We start from the raw sequence: 23,524 nt of genomic DNA, 5'->3' as shown, positions 1-23,524 counted from the left end.
AGCAAACTCACATCCCCCTTGACAACAGTGTCAACAATTCCTGCTAAGCAGAATCCTTTAGTCGATTGGAAGGAAACAAAACATTCATAATGACATTCCACTGAATAGCTGTGTCGGCAAACCCGCATGAGCAGAAATACAGCCATCTGCAAAAGCTCTAAAACAGCAAAACAGCTGGACGAGGCACTGCAATACCAGGCACGGTATTGCAGTGCCTCGTCCAACTACTGCAATGCTGTGCCTGAATGGGCTGGAAAGCTTTTGGCCTATCTGATTGGTCGGCAGCTCGACAAGGCAAGACTTCTATCCAATAGAGGGTGGAAGTCCCATGAGCTGAACTTCAAGTAAACACTCAAAGCAATAAGGGCATCTCACTAAATCAGATCTGGATTTCAATCCTCCATAATGCACAAAAAACACTTTATATAGGAGATATGTGCTCTAAGACATTTTACTTTCACAACGCTGTTCTTTTAATTGACAGCTTGTCTGTTGTCAAAAGTGATGATGTGGAGATGCCGGCGTTGGACTGGGGTAAGCACAGTAAGAAGTCTCACAACACCAGGTTAAAGTCCAACAGGTTTATTTGGTAGCAAATATCTGTTATCTGTTCCGACATGATTCATGCAATGTATTAAAACCCGAACACCCCCATAAAAATTGCACAAAGCCTGAAATTCCCACTTCCACAAAGGTGCTGGCAACATTGGGTCAGCAGTCAAAAGTGATAACAAGGCAACCAAATTATGTAATGATCACTTCCTATTTTATTTAAGGTACTATGATCAATCACTGTATTACAAACAGATACAACTTATGCTACAATATTTTCATTATGACATGTGAAGTAGGCAAGAATTTTTGTATTTACCTTTTTGATTCCCACCTCTAAAACATGGTTCACCAATCTTTCATGACACCTCTGTTCTGACATGATTCATGCAATGTATTAAAACCCAAACACCCCCATAAAAATTGCACAAAGCCTGAAATTCCCACTTCCACAAAGGTGCTGGCAACATTGGGTCAGCAGTATGTGGGCTCCTGACTACAAGGTCTGAGCTTTAGATTTCCCTTGCAGATTTTGAAGTCACTGGGGGTGTGTGAAATCGTTTATATGGGATCCCTCCAAGAGTCCACCCACCCCCAACTTGGAAAGGATTTTACAGTGGGACAGACAGGGCCTCAGATGGGAAATCCACACTTGTCTTAACTAAGGCACTAATTAGCCATTAAATGGCCAATTAAGTGCCTTTTCCTGCCAGCCAAGGATTAGAAAAATTTCTAATGCTTGTTCTCAGGCAGGAAGGTGGAGAACCTCCTTCTGACTGGGGAATGTCCTCCCAGACCTCCCTCCTCTCCAGGCCTATCCACTGATACACTAATTTTTTTTCTTCCCTTGTGCCCCAAGGCGTCCCCTCCCCTCCCCAGGACACCTGCCACTTACCTGCCTCCATATCCTGATACTTAGGCCAGGCACGGTATTGCAGTGCCTCGTCCAACTACTGCAATGCTGTGCCTGAATGGGCTGGAAAGCTTTTGGCCTATCTGATTGGTCGGCAGCTCGACAAGGCAAGACTTCTATCCAATAGAGGGTGGAAGTCCCATCTGCTACCAATCAATGTTAACTAGCGTGTGAAATAGCAGCGGCCGGTCAGATCCCCACTGACTCTCCAGATAGTGGAGGGCCAAATCCACACCAGGCTAAAACTTCAGGCCTAAGAGTTCTCTGTCTTATAACCAACTATTAGAATCTTCACCCATTTAATATTAATTTGTTTAATGAGATAACCATACAGGCAATAAGAGAAATTCTGGTGTTGTAATATCAAGAAACATTCATTAAGTAACAAAAAAATAACATTTAACAAAGTTAAGCACAACTTTACTGGCTCAATGAATGTCGTGCCTCCTAATTTAGCCTCGGGTGCAGGTAAACATGTGGGTCTTCTCTCTCTGTCAGTTTGAATTCAGCAATCACTTTATCTTACTATTCACAGCCACGCATGCAAACTCTCCCTGGTCTTTGCAGGTCTTCAGTTCCTACGCAAAGTGTTGTTGGCAGTGACTGTCCTTTTAACACTTTCTGGTGCACTGCCCATAGTTATGATTAGTGACCTTCCCAGACCCTGATTTAATCAGACAGTGCATGATCTGAGTGGTTCCTTAAAGTGGCAGTCACCTTAAAGGGGCAGTAGCATCTTTTGCAGGGTCTCTCTTTGTTCTCCAGACTTGATGGGGTCACATGTTTCACAAGAATTATAATCAGATGATACCATATGATTTTCAAGAATCAAACCTTATTATTATACTGAAGAGACCATGTGATTCCTCGGAATTGAAACTGAAGAGGATCTGTACGACAAAGAGAAAATACTACATAACTTTAAAAACCAATTACAGAATGCGATTCTTAAACAGCGCAGGCAAGGATGCAGTAATCTAGGGCTGTGTCCAGACTACCTAATTAAATGGAATACAGAAACAAAAACAGAAAACAGGTCTGACAGCATCTGTGGAGAGAGAATAGAGTTAATGTTTCAAGTCTGGATGACCCTTCGTCAGAGCTTAATGGAATACAGTTTTGGGTAATAACTAACCATATTTTTACATGACCCATCCACTTATACCATGCTGTCAAGGCTGCTGAAGCTGGGAATGAGCTTGTGAGTCCAGGATTTGAGTCCACACACTATTTTTAACGCCCACAAAATGCACTTCACACCCAAGTTGGGACAGGAAAATCTGGCCCATTGTATCTAAAAAATTTTCAGTTATCCTGTTGATACAAAACGTTCCGTTTAAATGCTTTGCGACATATAGCGCACAAAATTAATGGCCCCCTAAAATTGATTGTCATAGTTCAATATTGTGTAGCGACTTCTTCCTAAAAGAGACTTTGATACAAGTGAATTTGGTATGTAATTTGTGTAGAGGTTTGACTGAATGAATAATTTTGACCTAAGCAAACCCCATGATGAGTTGGTCATTCATGGACAAGTGAGAGTTGTTGATAGGGTGGAAAGCTATGTTGAACAGATCCCTATGATAGTCAATTTGTTGGCGTGATCTACTTGTTAGCAGGATATTTTGGTGTTGACAAATAAACATCTGAATCTTTGAAGGAGGCTTTTTTGAAATTAGTATTGACACTAGATGGGTGTTAGTCAGGTGGCGACATCTTGTAAAATAGGAATTCTAAACTGTTGGTGGAACAGTTTAAATTTCATGTTGATTATCCTGTGACCATGATCTCCATTAACAAAAATTAAAAGGTCAATAGGCGCACTATGTTATTTACCAAGGTCTTCCAAGTCACCCATTATCATGAAACTACAACCTACCAGCCTCCTAAAATTACCTTACCACATGGACTGCTCGAAGAAGGCTCATCACGATCTTATCTAGGGTAATTAGAGATGCGTAATATATGCCAGCCTTGCCAATAAAATCTATCGCCCCAGAATTAATTTTTAACTATGGTCCAAAAAAGTGGGCTAACACACATACATTCAACCAAAGTTGATCAGATTCTGTCAAGTGATTTTCATTATTTTGTATGTTTGTCCAACTTGGAATACAGTGGCTTGAAAATCAAACAAGCAACACCTAACCCAACATTAACTCCAGTGAACTGGGGCAGTTACCTGTAACAGACAGGGAATGAGAACGGTGATTATATGGAGAATTAAAAGAGCCAGTGCAAAATTTTATGTTATCCAACGGCTGAGTGATACTCGTGTTTCATAGGGTATTAGTCATTATTGCGACCAGCCAGCCATCAAGTCCAAACATGTATCAGCCACAACAATACATTTTCTAAAAAATACAGGTCAATTTACATCACAAAAACAACAGCTGGAAAACTGAGAAACAATATCACAGTCGTCAGAAGTTTCTGCTACCAATTGAATGGATTTCTAACACAGTGATTTTTTTCAGTAGCGGCGTGGAAGAATCAGTTTTGCACATATAATTGCCAGCCTTTTATAGTCAGTTGGGTACATGACCCATTCACATATTTGGGTTCCAAACATTGACAAAAAAATCTGAATTTTGGAAGTGAGGTGAGGGGAACTGCCCTTAGCATCAAGGCAGTATTTGACTATACGTGGCATCAAGGAGCCCCTGGAAAGTTGGCAAGGGGAAACTCCACTGGTTGGAATAATACTGAGCACAAAGGAAAAGATGGCTGTGATTGTTGGAGGGCCACTATCTCAGCCCCAGGACATCACTTTTCAGGAGTTGAATATCATCAGCAGTTTCATAAATGATCTTCCCTCCATTATAAAGTCAGAAGTGGGGATGTTTGTTGATGATTGCACAGTGTTCAGTACCGTTTGGAACTCCTCAGGTCCTGAAACAATTTGTGCCTACGTGCACCAAGACCTGGTGAACCTTCAGGCTTGGGCGGATACGTGCAAAATTACATTTGATCCACACAAATGCCAGGCAATGATCATCTCCAACAAGAGAGAATCTTTACCATTTATGTTTGATGTTTAATGGCATTACCATCACTGAATTCCCCCACTATGAAAACCTTGAGAGATACCAGTGGCATTAAAGATCAGCCACATCAGAGACAAGGAATTCTGGTGAGTAATTCACTTCCTGACTCCCCAAAGCCTGTCCACCATCTACAAGGCACAAGTCAGAAGTGCGATGGAATACTCTTCACTTGCTTGCATGAGTGCATCTCCTACAACACTCAAGAAGCTCGACACCATCCAGGGAATTGCATTTTGCTTGATCAGCATCTCATCAACCACCATAGACATTCACTCCCTCTGCCACTGGTGCACAGTGGCAGCTATGTACAGGGTCCACTGCCACAACTCCCCAAAGCTCCTTTTTCAATATTTCTAAACCCAAGGCCTCTACCACCTAGAAAAACAAGAGACAAAAACAAAAACAGCGACACTACCACTTGCAATTTTTCCCTCCGAATCACAAACTACCTTGATTGGAAATATGGGCTTAATTTTCTGGCCCTCCCCACCAGCAGCATCTTCCGTTGATGCCAATGGCGATGGTGACCTCCCATGGTGGGTTCCCTGACAGTGTGGCTGGCGAGCAATGCAAAATGCCATTGACATGAGCAGGACCAGAAGTTCTCACCACTGTCCAATGGTGAGTCACCTCCTCCACTGGAAGACGTGCTGCAGAGGATAGGGGTGGGTGAAAATCCCACCCTTTTATTACCATTCCTTCATTATGACTAGCTTTAAATCTTGGAACTTCCTTTCTGTACAGCAAAGTGGATGTATCTTCACCACGAGTGCAGGGATTCATCATCTTCTCAAAGGTGATGAGCAACAAATGCTGTCTTTACCAGCACCCGTGAATGAATAAAAGGAAAATGAAAGCTCATTCCTGTTCACAGTATAGGAAGTGCTGATCACAAGAGGGATTAGTGTTGATTATTTGCTCAGCAATGCAGTAATAACTGGTAGAAAATTAAAAAATGGAAGCAAGTCAATTAATCAAAGTTTATAGTATTACAAAATTATATGACAAGGAATTTAAATGTAAATGGAATTTCAATCAATACCCAGTGAGAGTTTTCTTTCTCATATGGAAGTTCTTGAAAGTTGAGTTATTATTACAATCCTTTGTGTTGTGGAGAAATTCATCTTCTACCGTTATCCTTGAAAGATTTTTTTGCCTCTGGTACATTCTGGTCAGGCTCAACCAATCATTTTGCAAACACTATACTTAAGGGAGAATTCTATGAATTGGTTCTTTATAGCATTGGTTACTGGCACACATTAAGAATTTGGGTGTGGGCACTTCCATTTTTTCATTTTAAATGGACCAAATGTTACTGAAAATCGTGGTGCACCAAAGCACATCATGGAGTTCTATTGGAAAACTTTCACAGCACCTTTGCTCATTACTAAGACCTATAATGCAATCAGTCACTTATGACAGGCATACAGTTGCTCAGTAATTCTGATCTCACATTGCAACTTCAAGAGAAGACCAATAGAAAACAAGGAGAAATGGCCAACATCAGTATTTCTCAAGGAGCTCTGCCGAAGTTATGGTAAGAAATCAGGCAAGACGCTATTAAAATAATAGTGAGGTTAATGGTGCTCACCCATTATTTATGTGTAAACTGTACATCCACTTGAAACAAGGAGCAGAATTTTTTTTCAAATGTCAATATCCAAAAATTGTCGGAGTTGCACTGCTCCACTGTTATTTTGCTACGTCTTGCTTCATCATTGATATATGTTGCATGATGTAAGTTGCTGTATCCTTGTAAATATGAACTACACTTGGCAAAGAAGCTTATGTTTTGTCATTTCAACCCTTTAGCAAAATTAATTACAGTCAATCAACCACTTTGGCAGAGAGTGATAACTCTCGGTATCTCATTTCTTCAGTATTAATTATTATTGGAAATTTTAACAAGCGCAGTAGATAATGGATGAACTTCAAGAGTCACTTGAAAGAAAAACAAAATGTTTGTAAATGCCAGAAATTGAGACTAACACCTTTCAGTAGATTCTCCACAGATGCAAGCTCAAAGCCAAGAGTTTCAAAGTGGTATTGACCATAATAGCAAGGCTATTCAAGGTGAAATAGGACTTGGGTAGAATAAAAAGTATGCTTGTCAATGGAATACTGAGATAGTTATTAACTTGCACTCTAAAACCTAAGTATTTTTAGGACTTTGCTGTGCACATTTTGTTTGCTGCAACACCTTACATTACAACAATGAATACACTCCCAGAATACTCCATTGGTTGTCAAATGGTGAGGATGAACGGAGGCTGTGACAGATGTTACACAAATGCAAGTTTTTTTTTCTAGCATCTGGTTTCCTGCCTTAACTGACTGGATTATATAAATCACAAACACCCATTATGTTTTTGGATCCTTTCTATCCTTCTTAGTCTTGAATATTTTAGCTCTCTTACCTGAGATCAGTCTCATGGACAAGTCTCAACTCCACATACCTTCGAGAATGCCCATTTAGACCTGAAGTTCCAAGAAAGATTTTGATAACAGGTTCCAGATAAATATGCAACATCTTCCGGTCAGGTTTTTGGTTGCAGGACTTAAACATTCATAGAATTTACAAGGATGATGCTGGAAGTGAGAGGTTGCAATATCAGGAAAGACTAAACAGGCTGGAGCTTATTTTCTCTATAAAAGAGAGGGCTGCAAAGCAGCTAAGATAAAAGTTTGAAAAATGGTGAAGGGTTTTGATAGGGTAGATATAGAAAAATAAAAGTAGAAGTCATAAAATTAAGATAATCACAAATTAATCCATTAGGGGAGTTCAGGAGAAATTTCTTTACCAGAGAATGTTTAGAATGTGAAACAAGTAAATAAAGCAAATTGCACAAGCATATTTAAGAAGAATTCAGATAAGCATGTGAGGGATAAAAGAAAGGTGTGCGAAGGATAAGAACAATCTTATGTGGAGCATAAAATGTCAGTATAGACATAGACCTGTTGGATGGAATAGCTTGCTTCTGTATTGTAGATTCAATGTAACTCAACAAGTTATTGGATTGGAAAACGGCTAATGTTACGCCGCTGTTTAAAAAAGGAAATAGACAAAAGGCGGGTAACTACAGGCCGGTTAGCTTAACGTCTGTAGTTGGGAAAATGCTGGAATCCATCATTAAAGAAGAAATAGCAGGCTATCTGGATAAGAATAGTTTGATTAAGCAGACGCAGCATGGATTCATGAGGGGAAAGTCGTGCTTGACGAACTTGTTGGATTTTTATGAAGATGTGACTAGTGCGGTTGACGGAGGGGAACCGGTGGATGCGGTGTTTTTGGATTTCCAAAAGGCGTTTGATAAGGTGCCTCACAAAAGGTTGCTGAAGAAGATTGGGTCACACGAAGTTGGGGGTAGGGTGTTAGTGTGGATTGGGGATTGGCTATCTGACAGGAAGCAGAGAGTTGGAATAAATGGGTGCTTTTCTGGTTGGCAGATGGTAACTAGTGGCGTGCCGCAGGGATCGGTACTGGGGCCTCAACTATTTACCATTTATATAGACGATCTGGAGGAGGGGACTAAGTGTAGGGTAACAAAGTTTGCAGACGACACGAAGATAAGTGGAAAAGTGAATCGTGTGGAGGGCGTAGAAGGTCTGCAGAGAGATTTGGACAGGCTGAGTGAGTGGGCGAGGATCTGGCAGATGGAGTATAACGTTGACAAATGCGAGGTTATTCACTTTGGAAGAAATAATAGCAAATTGGATTATTATCTAAATGGAAAAAAATTACAACATGCTACTGTGCAGAGGGACCTGGGGGTCCTTGTGCACGAGACGCAAAAACCCAATCTGCAGGTGCAACAGGTGATCAAGAAGGCAAATGGGATGTTGGCCTATATTGCAAGGGGGATAGAATATAAAAGCAAAGATGTCTTGCTGCATCTGTACAGGGCATTGGTGAGGCCGTAGCTGGAATACTGTGTGCAGTATTGGTCCCCTTATTTGCGGAAGGATATATTGGCCTTGGAGGGAGTGCAGAGAAGGTTCACCAGGTTGATACCAGAGATGAGGGGTGTTGATTATGAGGAGAGACTGAGCAGATTGGGTTTGTACTCGTTGGAATTTAGAAGGCTGAGGGGGGATCTTATATAGAGACCTATAAGATAATGAAGGGGCTGGATAGGGTAGAGGTGGAGAGATTCTTTCCACTTAGAAAGGAAACTAGAACTAGAGGGCACAGCCTCAAAATAAAGGGGGATCAGTTTAGGAAAGAGTTGAGGAGGAACTTCTTCTCTCAGAGGGTGGTGAATCTCTGGAATTCTCTGCCCACTGAAGTGGTGGAGGCTACCTCGTTGAATATGTTTAAATCACGGATAGATGGATTCCTGATCGGTAAGGGAATTAGGGGTTATGGGGATCAGGCGGGTAAGTGGAACTGATCCACTTCAGATCAGCCATGATCTTATTGAATGGCGGGGCAGGCTCGAGGGGCTAGATGGCCTACTGCTGCTCCTATTTCTTATGTTCTTATGTAACAAGTACAGCACCAAACATTCAGAAATTATTTCCAGCTTAAATCGTTCAAGTAAATGTATTTAATAAAAAAGGAGCATCAAAGATGATATAATTATATATTTATAGTGGGAAACATGTTGAGTAACATCTAAGCGGACAAACTAACAGTGGACAAGTGTGAGTTACACAAGCAGATAATTAGATTGAATGTCTGCGGAAACTTCTGGATGTGAAGACAAGCTCCTACGTAAAGTGAGCATTTGTCGCAAGTGGTGGTGGGATGAGTAAAATTGCATGGACGGTATTCACTCCAGGATGTCGTCCACCCCAACACAGCTGCAATTTCACTGTGGGACAGGCAGGGCCTCAGACAGGAAGCTCATCTTGCTACTATTAAGGCCCTTGATTAGTCGCTAAATTTTTAGATTGGTGTTTCAGAGCAGGGTGGGAATCAGAAAAAAAGTGACAATTCCGCCCACCTGCTGCCGAGCATTGCCTACCTCATGCTGATTTCAAGCACATTGGGCATGAGTTCCAAAGTGGGCAGCATACTTGGAGGTGAGGGTAACCTTGAAACTGTGCTGAATTCAACAGGTGAGCCTCATTTGTATTTCCCTTGCTGAGCACCCAACAAAAATCAAGACACAACGAGACAGTTAGGCCTTGTTAACCCTTATAAATGCTTGTTGCCAACAGCTTGAACAGAGCTGTTAAATCACTTATCAGAGTATTGTCGCCTTTAAACTAAATAGTAAAATTGTTTTATTAACATAAATACTTGTTATCACAGTTTTTCCAAAACATTAAAGTTTTGAACAGAAATAAAAGAGCATTTTGTCCCATCTAAAGTAAAAGTAAAGAAAAGTTTATTTATTAGTCACAAGTATTTCTTTCGACACCAATCAAGTAAACAAACTCAAATTAACTGAGGGACAAAGTAAAAGGGGCGGCTCCCCAAAAGGAAGGGGGGAACAGCCCGAACCAAAAACAAAGTCGAAAGGAAATTTAAAACGTCAAACCAAAAGGTGATTATCGGGGTCGATAATACACCCCAGCCCCTGCGGCGCCCAGCGGTCGCGGAAGGCGTCAACCGCGCCCGTGGACACCGCATGCTCCCTCTCCAGAGACACCTGGCCGCGAATGTAGCCGCGGTAGAGGGGCAGACAGTCGGGATGGATGGCCCCGTCGATCGCCCGCTGCCTGGACCTATTGATGGCGCGTCTCGCCAGGCCCAGGTATTAGTCACAAGTAAGGCTTACATTAACAATGCAACGATGTTACTGTGAAATCCCCCTAGATAGCACACTCTGACACCTGTTTGGGTTAATGCACCTAACCAGCACATCTTTCAAACTGTGGGAGGAAACCATGCAGACACAGGGAGAAAGTGCAAGCTCCACACAGACAGTGACCCAAGCCGGGAATTGAACCCAGGTCCCTGGCGCTGAGAGGCAGCAGTTCTAACCACTGTGCCACCATGCTGCCCTGCAACAGATTGGCGAAAAACTCACTATCCTGTCTCTCCATTTAAAAGCAATCAGAGACAGTGTACCCCATTTGGGAATGGAAATCTGCTTCTCTCATGGCTCAGGTTCAGCAGATGGTATATTCCAGATTTTTATTACTGCAGCTGCCTGTTTGTGCAGCTCTTGAATGCTCTGTATTGTTTGCTGCAATGAACTTGGTGTATTCAGGATAAGGCTTTTGTTTATCAGTTGATTAAATTCACAAAGATTATGGTTATAAACAGGAGACAAATTACTGACTTTTTGTTGAATTGGTTGCCACTATCAGTAAGATACAGATGACTCTATTTATTGCTCAATGATCCAATTAACCCCGAAAGCAGCAGTTGGTGCTGGGAAGTTCTTGACTTATTGAGCTGACTGGTTCTATAAATTTACAGCTCACATAGTTAGGCTAAAATCAGTGATATGCTAATGAAGGCACACCAAAATTCCAGTGATTTTATTACTGCATTACCTTTGAACAAAGCACAGCAATGTTTGGTTTCCATATTTGTTTTGCATTATCAGTTCTCCTTTCTCCCCACCAATAGTCTTATTTTTAACTGAATTTCTTCTTTGCTCCTTTCCAATCTCATTATTCCCTTACTTGGTTCAAAAATACTAATACTTTAAACCCATTATTTTACAATGTTTGTTCTGGAGATGGAAACTGCAATTTTCTTTTTAATTAAATTTAATTAGGGAAATTTAATTACAGATTAAATCAGTATTAATTAGCAATGTTGCATCATAGTTGTGAGTGGGAAAATTAATGTGGATTTCTGTATACTAAATAGGAAAGAACTACTGATGAACATTAGGCTAACCAGTAGTCTACTGAATAATTGAATAAGAAACCAGTGCAGAGTGTGTTCAAGATCAATAATTATAGTATGCAGTAACCTGAGGAGAAGTAAGTCTGGACTAAAATGTTGATTGGAATTAGAATTGCTTTGGGAGAGATTTGTTTCAGCTACTGTTAAGAACAAATTTCATCTCTGGAGTCCATTTTACACTCCACTTAACTAAACTGAAGGGCATGCACATATATAATGTTTTCCACCATGACCAGTATTTGGTTGAGGAGTGAATATTGGCAAGAACCATGAGGAAAACTCCTCAGCTCTTTCTCAAATTTGTGTCATGGGATTTTTTGAATTATCCTGAGAGAACAGACAGAGCCTTGGTTTAATATCCCATCTGAATTTGGCACCCCAGACTTCACAGCACATCTCAGTACTACTCCAAAGTGAAGTTTAATATTGTGGGATCAAAGCTTCTGAATGGAACTTGAATGAATAACCTACTGACACAAAAGCAAAAGTGCTGCAGGTGAGCCAGGTTTCCAATGACAGCAATTTTTGAGGAAGCTCTGTGGTGTTAATTATTTATGCACTGAAATGTTCAGGTGACAAAATGCCACTGGCAACAAAATTGAAGGGCTAGATTTTTCTATCCCCGTAGATTTGGATAGTGTATCAGCCTCCAGGACTTCATCTTCCAGCAGGTCATTTGGTGCTACAATAGCTTCTTTCTTATTACCTTCTTCAAGAAAGAGGAATGCTGGTCCAAAGGGTCTTGAGAAAGGCCACTTTCTGCTGCTGTGCTTTGTGTACATGTATCCTCTGGCACAGCTTTGAAAATAACTGAGAGATCCTTAATCTCAATCTTTGCGCAGGATCCAGTGGATGGTGTTTTTGTGATGGAGAATGGATCACTGCTCAATGAATAAACCTCACCAGCTGCTATTGGATGCAGCTGCTAAAGTAAAATGTTTCGTTCGATGCTTACATGGTATCAAACTTCTGTACTTGTAAAATTATGTTTGTTAATAAATGTTTTTCATTAAACTTACAAAATTCTACTAATGCTTTATTAAAACATTGAAACCAAACATTTAAATATGAAATTAGAATGAATAAAAAATACAAATGCTTTCTTGAAACAACAAAACAGAACAGTTAAATATGAGATGATTATAATTGAAGTAAGCAAGGCAGAAGAATACTAATGATAAACATATTTAGACTTTTCGCCACCCAAAATGTAAACTCTCCTTTGCTCAACCTCATGCAATAAGGTATCCAAATCAAGGTCTGAAAAGTTCTGACCTCTCTTATTCCCAATTACACTTTCAATTTCCATATTCTAAATTAAAACAAAAGAAGCCACAAGTAAAGTTATATAACATAATGCAGAGTTATATAGGAGTTTCACAGATTTAAAACAAATAACAAAACCAATGTAAATTTACACATATTAAATAATACTTACCTTATTCATAAAAATAAAATTTAAAAAATACACTTTAATTAAGCCAATAACAATAGGATTAACTACTTGAAAGAAATAGCAAAACATACCTTTTATAATAGCAGGGAATTCCTTCTGCTTTGCCTTCGATTGTAACCTGCTATTTCCAAGCAGGATCTCAATGGGCATTCCCTGTCTGCATCAGAAGAGGTCATGGTTAGAGTCCTCCCTGTGTTGCGCTGGGGCCTGCGGTGATTGTCCTGCTGAAGGCCAAAGGCTGCTGCTCACACAATTTTTTAATGCAGGTAAGTGAGAGGGGAAAAAACCTACTTTTGGTGGTCCATGGCTTTCTGCCACTAGTTGGAAGTTATGGGCCATTGTGGGCTCTCCGCTGGGCAATCTTGGCATCTGTGCTACTTCTTTGCATTGCAGCACAAGCATCTCAAGCTGATTGCCATCGGGTTTCCCGCCACTTTGCCCACTTTGGCAGGCTTTTGAGTGGGTGGGGCTGCTGCCCTTGGGCCCACTCAGCTAACAGAGTCATTTGGAGCCTTGGTGATGTAACAAATTTTAGCATGATTTATCTCTCGGCGTTTGACCTGCCGAGCATACTGAATGTTCTGATCAAGAGTTGAGTTCATTTTTTGTCTGTAAAGAATTCAACATTGTCAGCTACTGATCCTATAGCATAAAGTAAAGAATTAACCTGGTGTCCCTGCTCTTTAGCATGCAGGCTCAATGCTGCTCAGTACCGGAGGAAGGGTTTCTTTCATGACTCCCATGTTTGGCCTCTATGCGGACACTCAAGACTTTTGGATGGGTAGGTTGGGGCAGTGACTGCTTGTTTGGTACTGACATTGTTACCACTTTCCTGTTTGCCTCCTTCTTAGGTATATTTGCAGCTTCTTGCTTCAATCAGGTTTTTCCCAATTTCTGTCTGTGGCACCAACTCTTTGAACAAAGAAAAGTACAGCACAGGAACAGGCCCTTTGGCCCTCCAAGCCTGTGTCAATCATAAAGAAAACACTTCTGCCCTTACTCGGTCCATATCCCTCTATTCTCTCCCTGTTCATGTACTCATCCAGATGTCTCTTAAATATTGCCTATGTGCCTGCTTCCACCACCTCCTCTGGCAGCATGTTCCAGGCACCCACCACTCTCTGCATGAAAAACTTTCCCCGCACATCTCCCTTAAACTTTCCTGCTCCCACCTTGAACCTGTGCCCCCTTTAAATGGACAATTCTACCCTTGGAAAAAACCTCTGACTATCCACCTTGTCCATGCCTCTCATAATTTTGTAGACCTCTTTCAGGTCTCCCCTCAGCCTTTGTCAACAAAACAGCCTTAGATTAGTGTCACCATTGCTGCCATCCTGTATCATATGCTGATTGCATGGCCTATCTTATCTTTAGTTATTGTGGTCCGGCTAAGGTAGTTACTTCAAAGTGCTTTTATTAACAACATGTACAAGATACGTTGCAGAGTAGGCATGTCTTTTGTGTACAGACTGTTCCATTCTCTCTACAGAATCTCTGTGTTGATGTCACTGTTATGTCATGATATACATCACTCATTACCATAACTATTCTATTAACACATTATGCCACAGAAGGATTTCTATTTAAAGGGCCCACATCATATGTTACAAGGGCTCACCACCAATACTTGAATTTTTCAGGCTTCCACGGGAATGGAGATGAAGCCTGAGAAGGGTACATCCTGGGTCTCTCACTCTTACCTGTATGTCCTGCTGTGGAATCTGAGGTGGACTCTCCCAAGTATAGGGTCAACCTCTCCACCCAAGAAGACGTGGATGGAGCTGGCTGAAGAAATCAGCGGCAAGCGTGTGGTCAAACAACCTGGAAATAGTGAACTAAGAGGACCCAGAACATCAAGAGGGGATGATGGGTGAGTAGCAGGTCCCACAGTCAGGTTTAGCAGACTGATTCCAAGGATGGCAGGACTGATGTATGAGGAGAGATTGAGTTAGTTTAGATTATATTCACTGCAGTTTAGAAGAATGAGGGACGATCTCATAGAAACCTGTAAAATTCTTACAGGATTAGACAGAGTGGATGCAGGAAGGATGTTCCCGATGGTGCGAGTGTCTAGAACCAGGGGCCATAGTCAAAGGATATGGGGTAAACATTTCAGGAATGAAATGAGGAGAAATTTCTTTACCAGAGAGCGGTGAGCCTATGGAATTTGCTACCACAAAAGTCAGAGATCACATACCAACTACTCAACAACAGCTTCTTCCCTGCTGCCATCAGACTTTTGAATGGACTTACCTTATATTAAGTTGATGTTTCTTTACACTCTAGCTATAACTGTGACATTATAGTCTGCACTCTCCTTTCCTTCTCCCCTATGTACTCTATGAATGGTCTGCTTTGCCTGCATAGCATGCAAGAAACAATACAGTATACCAATTCATGTGACAATAAATCAAATCAAACAGAAAGCAGTTGAGGCCAAAACATTGTATCTTTTCATGAAGGAGTTTGATATACCTCTTGAAGCGGAGGGGATCAGAGGATAAGGGGGGAAGACAGGAGCAGGCTATTGAGTTGGATGATCAGCCATGATCATAATGAATGGTGGAGTTGGCTTGAAGGGCTGACTGGCCTCCTCCTGCTCCTATTTTCAATGTTTCTGTATCTGACTTGCCCGTCATTCTTCTACACTTCTCAGGTCAACACAGCTTGCAGAATTTCTATTTTTTTCTCTCTCCAGGTAACTCCATCTCCATCTGAACAGGAATGCTCACACCCACCTGTTGTCCTCTCACTCCCATGACTCACAGTAACTCACCAAAAATGGTGTAATTTCCTCCACTCCTCACGAGCTTTACAAACAATCACACTACTCTGTTCTCTCTCCTTTCAAGAAAAGAGACCATAAAATTTGATGAGGGTCAGAGATCCAGTTGTTTCGTTGGGGGGCAGGGAGGTGATGACAGCCTTCCAGTCAAATTGTGACCTGTCAAATTAGTGAAGTGTTACAATTGTGAAGTTCATGAAATTATTATATTTTGGGAGGGACTGCAGCTTAAAATATAGGGTAATTGAAGGAGGAGGGTCATGTGACCTGATCTGAAGTCTGATAACAGTGAGCCAGGGTAGTTTAACTGTTAAAGATCAAAGGACAGTTTCTACAACAATTTTTTACAACTGCAGTCACAATGGCCCATGTAATTCAATTCCTATTGTTCATTAAGTGTTAAAAGTTAGCTAAGTGACAAGGAGAAATTTTGGAAGTTTAAATGGAAAACTCAGTGCATCCCACTCACATGTGACACAATTTCCCCCCATTTATGGGCATGGGTTTGTGCACTGAGCTGACCTTTGCAGCTGAATTTCCCAAAAAGTATCTGGCCATGTGAATTCTGCACTGGGAGCGTTGATTTATCACATTACCCCTCAAGTTCTTCTGTTCCAGCATCACCTTTGGGCTGGATGTGCTTTCATGAGTAAAAACATTCCAGAGATTAAAATGAATTTAAGAACAATAACACTAACACAGTGTATCATTCATCTATCCACGTTTCTGATTTCACTTTCTATTCCGCAGCCTTGATTCTTCTCACATGATATGAAAGGAATTGACCACAGATGCAGAGTGGAAAGTCAAATCAGAATGTAACAGCCAGATATCAGCCTTCCTCTCATTTGTCAGTGATAATTAAATTAACATTTTGAGATTAATGGGAAAATGTTGCTTAAGTTTATTTCAAAAGTAATTTATTTACTCTGAAGTATTTCGGTATTGTGAATGGTGTGATATGAATGAAAAATTTCTTGACTACACATTTCTAAACTAGATCAAATGTGTTTTGCAACTATTTTAAGTGCCTATTTATACCCTAGGTTTCTGCACAGATGCAGTATGTTTCCATGTTTTTTCACGCAAAGCCATGCATTTAAGTAGTTTGAAGTTTAATGAAAAATGCTGCTTAAACTTGAAGCTATAATTGTTATTTTGTTTTCAATGAATATCCTGGCTTCTGAACGTATTTCCAGCCATTTCCCATCACCACCCTGTGGGGCAGCCGATATATCTGAAGAGGCAGGAGTATCTCAGAGCAGCCCAATTGGTTCAGCCTTGACCTCGAGTGAAAAGAAACAGATGCACTCTCCTCACCTGCTGGCATCAGATGCTGTGACCCGCTGGGGAAAGCAGGCAGACACTGTAAGCAACTGTCACTGCTACCTGTCATGAACTGCTTTAGGCTCCAAATACATGTCTTTGCTCAGATGTTCAATTGCAAACCAAACACTGCCGAGTGACTGTGTCTTGACAGCATTTAGATCAATGCATAGTAACTGGGTCTTTGATCCTGACAGCTGGTGCTGTAAAGTGGACTTTCTAAGTGAGAGCAGCCTGCCACAAGGTGTAAACAAGTCCCCATATGATAGAAAAGAACATGTAGGAAATTGCAGATAAAAGAGACACAACAGCCCAGATCCTCTGGTCTTCAGATCATTACAGATTGGACATATGACCCAAGCTGTGCATTGGGACTCTGACAGTGCAGATAGTTGACATCTCTGGGAATTGCCTGGGAAGTTTGAATTCTGGTGGGCAATTCCCCTGCTCCCTGGAACCCTCTGCAAAAGTCTCTGACTCTGAGCTGGCGTTGGAGATTCTGCACAGAATAATTACTCACAGGTGTGAGAAAAATGGGTTTTGATTCATTGAGCACTGGCACCAGTACTGGAGAAAGTAAGAGCTGTGCCAATGGGAATGGCCTTCCCCTGAATTGTGCTGGCATTAGTATTCTGGTGAGTCATATAACGAGGGTGGTAGAAAAGGCTGTATGCTAAATACTGGGGGCTCATGTGAGAGGAGGCATGGTAAATCAAAGAGAAACAGCAAGGGGATAGGGCAGGATAACAATGTAGGTCACGATAATCAGAGTGCAGACAGCATTCAAACTTAGAGCAGATAAGGCCAGAGATTTAAATAATGGTAAAAGTTAAAGGTTCTGTATCTGAATGTGTGCAGCGTTTGTAACAAAATGGATGAATTGTTAGCACAGTTAGAAATAAATATATATGATCTAATAGCCATTATAGAGGCATGGTTGCAAAGTGACCAGAGTTGGGACTTGAATATTGAAGGACATCTAACATTTTGAAAAGACAGGAAGCTAGGAAAAGGTCATGGAATAGCTCTGTTAATTTAGGATGTTATTAATACAGTAGAGAGAGATGAACTTAGCACAAAAGAGCAAGATTTAAATTCAATTTGGGTAGAGATAAGAAATAGGACAGGTAAGAGGCCTCTTGTGGGAGTAGTATATAGCCCTCCTGACAGTTGTCACACTGTAGGACAGAGTATCTAAGAATAAATAAATGGATAAATAAAAATGGTATCACAATAATCATGGATGACTTTAACCTACAGGTAGATTGGATAAATTAGAAGACAAAAGTAGGTAGCCTGAAAAATGAGTTCATGGAGTGTATTTTGGGACAATTTCTTAGAGCAGTATGTTCTGGAGATAACCAGGAAGTAGGTTATTCTAGATCTGGTAATGATCAATAACATCATGGTAAAGGTGATGTGTGACAGGAATCATAAGATGATAGAATTTCATGTTTAGTCTGAAGGGGAAACGTGGTTCTAAGACTAGTGTTTTATAGCTAAGTAATGATAACCCTAATGGTATGAAAGCAGAGCTGGCCAATGTGAACTTTAAGGAAACTTGAAAAAGATCGGTCAGTGGAAATGCAATGGCAGACTTTAAAGCCGATATTTAATAACATTCATCAAAGATTTATTCCAGTATGAAAGAAGAGAAAGATACATCATCTAAATAAGAAATCTAGTGATTGTATCCAATTGAAAGAAACACAATACAAATCCTCAAAGATTAGTGGTAGGCCAGAAGATTGGTCAGATATAAAGGACCAGCAAAGAATGACCAAAAAAAGAAAAGAGAGAAAGTAGAGTTTGGGAGAAAACAGATAGTAAGAGTTTCTGCAGGTATTTAAACAGGAAAAGAATAAGTAATGCAAGTGTTGGTCCTCTAGAGAATGAGTTTGGGTTATTGATAATGGAAAACAAGGGAACGGCAGAGGCTATGAACATATATTTTGTGTCTGTCTTTGTTGTAGAAGACTTGGAAAACTTTCCAAAGAAACTTGAAAATCAAAAGGTGAGAGGTAAGGAGGAACGTAAAACAATAACCAGGCAGAAGGTGCTAGGAAAACCATTAGACCTAAAGGATGACATAGCTCCAGGCCCACATCCTAGGGTCTTAAAAGAAGTGGCTGCAGAAATAGTAGAGGCGGTGGTTATAATCTTCCAAAATTCCTTTGATCCTGGAAGGATGCTGACAGAAAATGGCAAATGTAACATTTTTATTCAACAAAAAGGGCACTCAAAAAGCATAAAATTATAGGCCAATTAGCCTAACATATATAATAGGGCAATTGCTAGAAGCCATTATGAAGGAGGTTATAATGAGGCATTTAAAAATCATTATGACATTAGGTAGAGCCAACATGGTTCGTCAGAAGAAATTTGTATTTAACTAATTTAACTAGAATTTCTGAGGAAGTAGCAAGCAAGATGGATGTAAGGGAATAAAACAGAAAATGTTGAAAAAGCTCAACAAGTCTGGGAGCATTTGTGGAGAGAGAAAACAAGTTAATGTTTTGAGTCCATATGATTCTTCTTCAGGGTTAAAGAGAGCGGGAAAAGTGATGCATTTTATACATTTTAAGAGGGAGTGAAGTAGATAGAGCAGATTAGCAGGTCAGGCTTCAGAGGGAATTGAGGAGATTTTTCAAAGATGTTATGGGCACAAGACAAAGGGAGTGTTAATGATGGTGTTAAATACTAAAGAAGGTAAAATAGGGCAAAATTAGCATGGTTTCATCAAGGGAAGGTCAGGCCTGACAAATCTGTTAGAATTCTTTGAGGAGGTAATGAGTAGATTAGACAAAGGAGAGCCAGTGGATGTTAACTGCTTCAAATTCCAGAAGACCTTTGACAAGGTGCTGTACAGGAGGCTGCTGAATAAGATAAGAGCCCATGGTATTAGAGGCAAAGTATTAGCATGGATAGAAGATTGGCTACTGGTAGAAGGTAGAGAGTGGGGATAAAGGGGTCCTTTTTCAGGATGGCAGCCTCAGACTAGTGGAGTTCCACAGGGGTCAGTGTTGGGACCGCAATTTTTCACTCAATACATAATTGATCTAGATCAAGGAACTGAGGGCATTGTGTGCAGATGATACAAAGATAGGTGGAGGGACAGGTAGTATTGAGGAGGTCTTGGACAGGTTAGGAGAGTGTGCAAACAAGTGGCAAATGGAATTCAATGTGGGAAAGTGTGAGTTTATGCACTTTGATAGAAAGAATAGAGGCGTGGACTAATTTCTAAATGGGGGAGAATTCAGAAATCAAAAGTTCAAAGGGACTTGGGAGTCCTAGTTCAGGATTCCCTTAAGATTGACCTAGTAATTAGGAAAGCAAATACAATGTTAGCATTCATTTCAAGACGACTAGAAAAGAAAAGCAGGGATGTACTGCTGAGGCTTTATAAAGCTCTGGTCAGAGCACATTTGGAATATTGTGAGCAATTTTGGTCCCTGTATCTAAGAAAGGATGTGCTGGCCTTGGAGAGGGTCCAGAGAAAGTTCACAAGAATGATCCCGGGAATGAAAAGCTTGACGTATGAGAAGCGTTTGAGGATTCTGGGTCTGTACACGATGGAGTTTAGAAAGATGAGGGGGGATCTCATTGAAACTTACAGAATGCTGAAATGCCTGGAAAGAGTGGATGTGGAGAAGATGTTTCCATTATCAGGAGAGACTAGGATCTGAGGGCACAGCCTTAGAGTAAAGGAACAATCCTTTGGAACCGGCACAGTGGTTGGTACTGCTGCCTCACAGCGCCAGGGATCCGGGTTCAATTCTGGCTTCAAGTTACTGTCTGTGTGGAGTTTGCACTTTCTCCCCATGTCTGCGTGGGTTTCCTCCAGTTCAAAGATGTGCGGGTTAGGTTGATTGGACATGCTAAATTGACACTAATGTCAGGGGGATTAGCAGGATAAATGCGTAGAATTATGGGAATAAGGCCTGGGTGGGATTGTGGTAGGTACAAACATGATGGGCTGAATGGCCTCCTTCTGTACCGTAGGTATTCTATGATTCTACGATTCTATCAACTGAGATAAGGAGGAATTTCTTTAGCCAGAGAGTATGTATCAATGGAATTCATTGCAACAGAAGGCTGTGGAGGCCAGGTTATTGAGTGTATTTGAGACAGAAATAGACAGGTTGCTGATTGGTAAGGGAATCAAAGCTTACGGAAAAAGGCTGGGAGAATGGGGTTGAGCAAAATATCAGCCATGGTCAAATGGTGGAGCAGACCCAATGGGTCAAATGGTCTAATTCTGTTCCTATATCTTATGGCCTCATGGTGCTGATACTGGCATAAAGGTAAGATAACAGAACAAAGATCAGCACTCTGTGAAAACAAAACATAAGAACAAGTGGCTGATGGCCCTGTAGGGCAGTGTTGGGACAAAAATTGGGATTAAAAAACTGAGTGTCAAGATTGACGAGAGAGTTCACAGACAGAATTTGTTGAACTCAATATTAAGTCTGGAAGATGAGATGCTGTTCCTCCAGTTTGTGTTGAGTTTCATTGGAATATTGCAACAGGCGAAGGGCAGACATGTGGGCATGAGACCAAGTTGGGGGGTGGGAGCTGGTGCAGTAGTTGAGTCAAGTCAGGGGGGTAATTGTGTAGGGTCAAGTTGGAGGGTATTAAAGTCGGGAGGACAGTTGGGATGGGAGTTAGTCAAGTCATGAGGTTAGTCGGCTTGAGTTGGGGGGATAGTTGGGTCAAGTCGGTAGGGTAGTCAGGCTGGATCAGGGAGATGGTCTCATTGGTTTGGGATGTAGTCAGATTGAGGGATTTCGCAGGAGAGAGTCAGTTTGGGGAGGTGATAAGGGAGGTTTCAGTTGTGGTGCCTTGTTCAGTTACATTGCCTCATCACTGAGTTACACCAGAGATTAAACTGTGTAATATTTCCAGGGAAAATATTCAGTTTAACCCGCACATCTAGCCCAAGTCTCCAACACTGAGATCAGTGTAAGAGATTCTCAGGTAATGTCCTAGGCAGAGCAAATCAACCCACTGAATGTTTAAACTCCCTGGACAATTACAGCACATGTGTGTGCTCCAGGACTTCCTGGAGCACAGCAAGTTCAGATATTGCCATGCTGGGTATCAGAAGAGTATTTTGAATAACAAAGAAATGTTTATTTGGGTAATGTGGCAGCAAGTTCATCTGCTCTTTTCCCAATGCCATTTCCATTAATATTCTAAAGGGTAAATTCACATCTTTTCATAGCTTTTGCAGTCCAAGAAGTAGAGTTGCAACTTAATGAAATTCAGAAGGAAATAGCTGTCAATAGTGATAATGTGTGAATCAAGTTAGGTAATTTTAAAAATTGACTTGATGGCATCTTTGTGAGTTTGTGCTACTTATTTATGCTGTCTTGCAGCCATGGGCCAAGAACTCACCGTGAATAATTAGAGCCAACCGCAGACAATCCTGACAGTTCTGGAGGACAGAAGGTTCATAAACATCATGTTGTGTGCACTCAGGCCCTGTCACTTCAGCATCAGTAGCAGACACCATACTCCCATGTGACACAAAATCAATAATGCAATTAGGTGTCACATAGCAGTTCAGAAAACTCTTAAAATATTATTTGTAGGGCCAGGAGTACTTCAAGTGGAATATCTGCCTGCTTTTTTTCTGTTGAAGACATTGGATCCAAGGGAAAGAAGTTGCCCATTCAGCCCCTTGAACAAATTCATACCATTCAATTAGACCATGGCTGAACTGTACCACAACTTAATTTTCCCATTGTTGATACATCTTCATCTAAAACAAAGGGAGTGATCTTATCTGCCATTCATGCCATGCTCCCACGAAAGCAAAGTCAGAGAATTTGGCAGCCAGCCAAATCTCCGTTCAATGTGGCAGGATGGGAAAATCCTGTCAGCATGAATTCCAGCGAAAATGTATCAATCCCAAGTTGTCAGTTGGCCCGTATCCACTGCCTTCTGGAGTGGAACATTTCAGATTTCTACCCCTGTTTGCGTGAATAAGTCCTTTCTGATTCACTCTGCATTGACTGGTTCTAATTTTATAGTGACTTCTTGTTCTGAGTTCTCTCATCAGAGGAAATATATTCCCTTTACCTACCCAATGAATCACTATCATTTTAGATATCTTCATTTGATCATCCTTTAATCTTCTATATTCAAAGGAATATTAACCAAGTTTATACAACCAATTCTCATAACTTAAGCCCCAGGATCATTTGGATGAATCTCTACTGCACCTGCTCCAAGAGCAATAAATCCTTCCTCTGGTACCATGCTCAAAACTGAAGGCAGAACTCCAAATTGAATCTGATCAAAACTTTACACTACTAAAGCATAACTTTCTCCTTTTTGTATTCCAAATACCTGGGATAAAGCTGCATTGAAGATGAGAAGCTTCCAAATTGCATTTACTTTGTAAGGTACTACCAGTTGGTTTCCACTATAAACTGTCAAAGAAGACAGAGGGTAGCAATGGAAGGGTGCGTTTCTGAATGGAGGGCTGTGACAAGTGGTGTTCCTCAGTAATCAGTGCTGGGACCTTTGCTGTTTGTAATATATATAAATGATTTGGAGGAAAATGTAACTGGTTTGATTAGTAAGTTTGAGGACGACACAAAGGTTGGTGAATTTGCAGATAGCGATG

This window comes from Mustelus asterias, chromosome 10 (genome assembly GCF_964213995.1).
Source record: "Mustelus asterias chromosome 10, sMusAst1.hap1.1, whole genome shotgun sequence".
Lineage (NCBI taxonomy): Eukaryota > Metazoa > Chordata > Chondrichthyes > Carcharhiniformes > Triakidae > Mustelus > Mustelus asterias.
The sequence above is the reverse complement of the archived record's forward strand: the minus strand, read 5'-3'. Positions refer to the sequence as shown.